This window comes from Tenrec ecaudatus, chromosome 16, assembly GCF_050624435.1.
Source record: "Tenrec ecaudatus isolate mTenEca1 chromosome 16, mTenEca1.hap1, whole genome shotgun sequence".
Classification (NCBI taxonomy): Eukaryota; Metazoa; Chordata; class Mammalia; order Afrosoricida; family Tenrecidae; genus Tenrec; species Tenrec ecaudatus.
Window position 1 is genome coordinate 8713180 of NC_134545.1, and position 6000 is coordinate 8719179.

At 50.4% G+C, this 6000-nt stretch overlaps 2 pseudogenes; one reads left to right on the top strand and one right to left on the bottom strand.

Moving 5' to 3' along the window:
* Nucleotides 1-3873: 3873 nt before the first annotated feature.
* LOC142429753 (ragulator complex protein LAMTOR4 pseudogene) lies at nucleotides 3874-4127 on the bottom strand (annotated as a pseudogene).
* Nucleotides 4128-5549: 1422 nt separating this feature from the next.
* On the top strand, nucleotides 5550-5773 carry LOC142429773 (small ribosomal subunit protein eS28-like; annotated as a pseudogene).
* Nucleotides 5774-6000: the final 227 nt, after the last annotated feature.

Genomic DNA, 6000 nt, shown 5'->3' on the forward strand with positions numbered 1-6000 from the left:
TTTTATCAGCCGTCCTGGGTGGCGGTCAAGTTTCCACCTAAGGCCCTGACTCAACACAGGCTTCTGGTTTAAAATAAAGCCTGTTTCTTCCTGCCAATTCCTTACTCCCCCTCTAGCATATCCAATCAACTACAAGCTGAAGATGGTCTAACAACCTCTCTGTAATCATGTTGCTTTCCATCACATGTTTAGGCCCATTTCTATAATACGAGGTACGAGAAACATTCAATATCCATATTACAGGGGGAAAAATAACCAAAAAACCACTACCATCTAATCAGTTCTGACATATAGTGTGTCTACCGGACTGAGGAGAACTTACCAGGATAGAAAGCCTCTCTCTCTCCCACAGGGTAGCTGATGGTTGGTTTTGAACTGTTGATCTCGTGGTGAGCAGCCCAACAAGTAACCCACTGTGGTACCATGTGTTCTTAGTCAATAAACACACAGCATTTAATCCTTCTAGTTACATCCCAATCTAATCTTCTCTTGCCTACCCTTGAACTGTGTGTGTCTCCATGTATGTGAACATGGCCTTGGACTTTCCACTCCTCTCAGCCATTGCAGGTAACAATAAAGTAACCATGTAAGAATCGAAAGTTTTACTTCCCACACCCTTCCATTCTTCCTCTTACAATGGGCCATACTTCCAATGAGTCTGGAGCCATCCCAACCAATCCCACTCCCGATGCCATTGAGGAAATGGCATGGGGGACCCATCTGACCTCCTCTGGCTCCCAAGGCCAATTGCCACAAGGCAGAAGTCAGACATGCCTCCACCCTCCATCCCTTTCAACCCTATTTAGCACCAACCTTCCTCCCACAGCAGGCGACTTTCCCCACAATGTACTTTCTTTCTTTCTTTCTTTAATTAATAAATCACTTTATTGAGGGCTCTTACAGCTCAAAATGTGCTTTCCTGCTCTGTTCTATACTTCATTCATTGCAGTAGCCACACAGAACTCACAGACAATGCTCACGATTATGGAGTTGATTAAGTTTTTTTTCAACATGCCAATAGATACCCAAAGGGCATGCACTGCCAGAAGGCTCAGTCCAGAGGCAATTGACTCCATCTCTGTGGGTCAGAAAACCCAGCTCCCCCAATTAAGTGCCCAGTAGCACCTTACTTCACAAGCCAGGCTCCTGCCCTCAAGCACTCTGTCCTACTTGCTCTGTGGGCTGGTAAGCCCACCACTCTGGCTCCTTGGTTCTGGGGTGTCCCTCTGGTGTCAAAGCTGTCTCCTGGATCAGGGAGGGTCAACATGCAGGGATCTTGGGGTCCATAGGAAGCCCTCCACTGCTGACTCTTCTCTTGCTGGTAGTAGAACCACCCCCACCACTCCCCTTTCTGCTTGTGAGTTGGTTCCTTTTATACCCAGAGGATGTGGCAATCACCACCCTGTTAACAGTCCCCCACCACTGAATCCCAGGAGTACCTTCCCCCAACCTTTTCTGACCCAGATCCATCTGGAAAATACAGGTTTGTGTGATGGGAATGGCAGACTCTGGCGAGAAGAGCTACATTACATAATTTACTGCATTCCTCAGACTCTCCGCCATAGAGACCATTCTGACTCACAGAGACACTGGACAGGGTTTCGGAGGCTGTCGATCTCTATGAGAGCAGACGGCCTCATCTTTCTCTCTGAGCACCTGGTGGGTTTGAACCACTGACCTGACAGTAGCCCACCCCACAGTGCCACTAGGCACATTATTCAGCCATACAAAGGAATGAAGCACCACGTGGGTGAACCCTGAAAACAGAGTTAAGTGAAAGAAACCAGACACGATAGGCCATAGATTGTCTGATTCCATTCCTGTGGTGTGTCAGGCCGGGTCAACTAGAGAAACAAATCCAGTGACACTCAAAACTGCGTAAGAGAGAGCGCTTGATATCGAGAAGTCATCGTGTATCAGGGAAACATTCCCATCGCACTCCAGATCAAGTCCCTAAGTCCAGTACTAGTCCATTCATCCCCCGTCAGACTCCTGCAGCCACAAGCGATGATGCAAAATGCAGGAAGATCACGGGCCGGTGGGTGAAAAGTCTTGTGGATCCAATGACGGTGGAAGCACCACAAGGCTGACTCAGGTCTCCCTAAGGCTAGTCAGCAGGAAGGGGAGATAGAGAGAGAAGGGGGAGGTTTCCAGGACCCACTGTAAGAGAAGGCCTCACCCACAATGAGTCACCATCAGCCTGTGACTTGACGGACAGGCTAGCCCCCACCCCTAAACTTTCATAGATCAAGTTGGCATGAAGTTATGTAACTACCCCGCGTGACCGGAGCAGGTAAATCTACAGAGATAGACGGTAGGTAAGTGAATGCTTGCTGGGATCTGCAGAGGGTGGCGGAGGGAGAGGTTGGGGGGTGAGGACTCAGAGGCTTGGGGTTTCTTTTTGAGGTGATGAAAATGTTCTGAAACGGACTGTGGTGTAACCTCAGGGTCTGTAAGTAAGATCTCCTCGGAGGGAGCTTGGTTTGGAGGCAGTCTACTGGGGTCAAAGGGTGACTGTGATGGGGAAGTTAAATTTCCAGTGGTAGAGAGGGGTGGAGGAAGAGTCCTGGTAGTATAGGGGTTATGCCTGGGCTGCAATCCACCAGGTCTGCAGTTCAAAACTACTAGTCCCTCTGCAGGAGAAAGATGATTTTTGCCTCCAGTAAATAATTGATAGTTACCGTCTCAGAAACTGCCCTGTTTCTGAGGGCACTTCTACCCTATCCTGTAGGGTTACTATGATTTGGCACCAATTGGATGGCAGTGGGTTTTTTTGAGGAGTGGGAGTGGGGCCGGGCTTCTTTCAAACAATTGGTCTTGTCCAATGCCCGTGCCCAAAGTAAGCGAGTGGAGTTCTCGTGAGCCTCTCTTCTGAAGGTTGGTTTCTCCTGAAACGAATGTATTCGTTCTTCCTTTTTCTCGAGCATGGATTAGCAGAAAAGACTGGGGCCTGGAGTAGCCGGGTATAGCGATGGTGCTGGAAGCAGGGTCACCCATGGAGGACCGGCTTCCGGGGTGCTTTCAGACTAAGATAGATTAGGAAGAAAGGCCGAGAGATCAACTTCCAAATATCACAAAGGAAACACTGGCCCAGAGAGTTCCCACACAGCCCCAGGCCTGCTCTCCCTCAGGGCCCAGCAGCCTGGGCGAGAGAGCTGACAAGGCTGTCCTGTGTCCCAGGTGGCCCCTGGCTCAACCCAGTGATAACTTCAGGTTCCACTGTCTCTTGCTGACTTGCCGGGTGGGGCTGTCATTTCCATCTGAGGAAGGCCCAAAACACACCTTTGCAGAGAACAGAGAAACTCTGTTCTCACCTCCTGCATCTGGGAATGGTTTTACCCCCGAGTGACCTCAAACCCCCAGAAGGTAGGGGTGTGTGTGTGTGTGTACTCTGTTAGGCGTGGGAATGCCTGCCAGTGTAGGGGTCCGTTGGGACGGGCTCTGTCACTTCCTTTCTCTTTCCCTCGTCTCCGTCTCCTTTCTCCTAAAGCGCACACAAGAGGGCCCAGCTCACAGCTGTCAGAATAAGATGAAATCGTCTTACAGTGAATAGCGGGCGAGATGTTTTTGTTTCATTTTGTTTCTGTTTGTGGGGTAAGGGACTCTCTTTGCAGACAACGTGGAAGCAAGTTTATTGTTTTTATTATTATTAAATAGGAGGCAGGGAAGGAAAGAATGAAGTGAGAGGGCAGTCCCTTGGCCCTCCCTCGGTAACACTGCACAAAGTCCCCAAGCCTTTGCCCTTCCAGGTAGGTGGGGAGGTAGGCGAGCAGAAGGGGGCCTCAGTTGTAGCAGAAGGCCAAGGAGGAGGCAGAGGGCACCCAGCATTCCTCCTCACTGCTCGTCTCCCAGCAGCCTCCGTGGCAGGCAGGCTCAGATGTCAACGGGCTCCCGGCCTCGGTTCTGCCTCTTCACCACAAACACCCTCTGCCCCAACACAGTCACCAGCAGAGTGTGTTCTCAGAGAGCATGTGCATGCTGTCGTGCAGTGGGAAACCACACGCGGGGCTGACCTCCCCATCGGTCTCTAGATCCCCAGTCGACGCCAGCACCGTGCCTTTGCTCAGCACTGAGTAGCCCAGCTGCCCTGGGATTCGCTCCAGTCTCTGAGTCGGCGCAGAAGTCATTGCAAGCTTTAGGTGCTGACGGGGGTTGGGGGGTGGGGAGTGTCTCCCCACTACAAGCAGTTTCCGACAAGCACCCAAGTCATGTTCTTCCAGGGGCAGTCTCCGAGGATGTGCCCCTGGCTGGAAGGAAGTTTTTTAAAAATTTTTTTATTAATAAATCTTTTTATTGGGGCTCATACAGCTCTTATCACAATCCATACATACATCAATTGAGCAAAGCACCCTTATACATTCGTTGCACTCGTCATTCTCAAAATTCGCTTTCCACTTGGGTTCCTGGAATCAGCTCGGTTTCCTTTTTGGAAGGAAGTTTTCAAAAGGAAGAATTCACCAAAATGTCATTCCCAGTTGAGCGAGGTAAGGCAGGTAAGGTCCCTGTGACAGAGCAGCCTTCAGTACCCATAGGCCCCTCACCACCACCACCAGCCCTGCCCTTGGCCCTGCGGGTGGTCCCCCAGTGGATTCTGACTCATGGGGACCCGCTGTGTGACAGGATTGAACAGGGCTGTATCCGCCGCTTTCTCCCCACCCCCACCCTCACGTTTCAGGGGTCCACAAGTCCATCTAGATATACCAACACGAGTGCATGCACTCGCGGGAGACACTTATCCCAGCAAAGCAGGACATTGAGCGGAAGGCTGCAGTGGTTACATAACCTGGTATCGACTTGAGCCTATAAGAGTGAAGGGGTGGAGTTTAGTCTATCAATCAGGTCACAGTTTGATGACCTCATTTGTGTTAGTCTGGGTACTTTAGAGAAACAATCCACAGAAACTCATATGCATAAGAGAGAGTTTGATGAGAGCACCATAGAACTTCCTTGCAAGACGAATTACCGTGCAAGACGTTGAGCCACCTCAAAAGAAACAAACACAAGAAACTCCACTTTAGAGAAGAAATAAAGCGTGACATTAGGGCCCAGCCAAGAAGTTGGACCATCGCCAAGAATCAACAGCTGGTCCAAGAAGCCTATAAAGTGTGAGGAAACCCAATAAGACTTGACTTGAACATTGGTGACGGCAAAGAGCCAGCCAAGCTGTCCATTTAAGCCCGGGTAGACACTGACTTTTCGGAGAGCTAGGAACCAAGGAGACATCAACTCCTGCTCTCTCCAACTCTGCTGGGGTGAGTCCCTGATGAAGGCCATGCTTGTTGGGACTATGATGCTAGAATGATATGTGTGAAGAGTGTTATCATGCCCTGATGCTCATACTTGCCCCGATACTCTTATCCTTAGTAGTTTGAGTTATTTTTAGATTGTTTGATGTGTATTTGCCATTAATAAACCAAGCATTCGAAAATGTCTAAGAGCGTTAAGTACTTATTGATTGCGCCACCCGTGACAGAGTTTTATATAAAGGGTAAATGCACGTCAAGAAAACATCCCCCTCCTCTCTGCCCGACCGCCGCCGCGCCGCCATCATGGGCACCAGCCGCGTGCAGCCCATCAAGCTGGCCAGAGTCACCAGGTGCTAGGCCGGACCGGCTCCCAGGGACAGTGCACACAGGTGTGCGTGGAGTTCATGGACGACATGAGCCGCTCCATCATCCGCAACGTGAAAGGCCCCGTGCGCGAGGGCGACGTGCTCACTCTGTTGGAGTCGGAGCGAGAAGCCCGGAGGCTGCGCTGAGGCCGCTGCCGGGTCTCGGATGTCTGGCCGACCACTTGACCAACAGGGATGAGCCACGACTGTTCAATAAAGTGTTTATATTGTATGTAAAAAAAAAAGAAAACATCCCAACCCAGTGCTGCCCAAGCCCCAAAGTCCTACATTAGCCCATCTGTCCGACACCAATCCACAAAGTCTTCCTCCATCTCATAAAACACACACTATGACGCTGACTGCAGGAGGAAAGTCGAATCAATGAACGT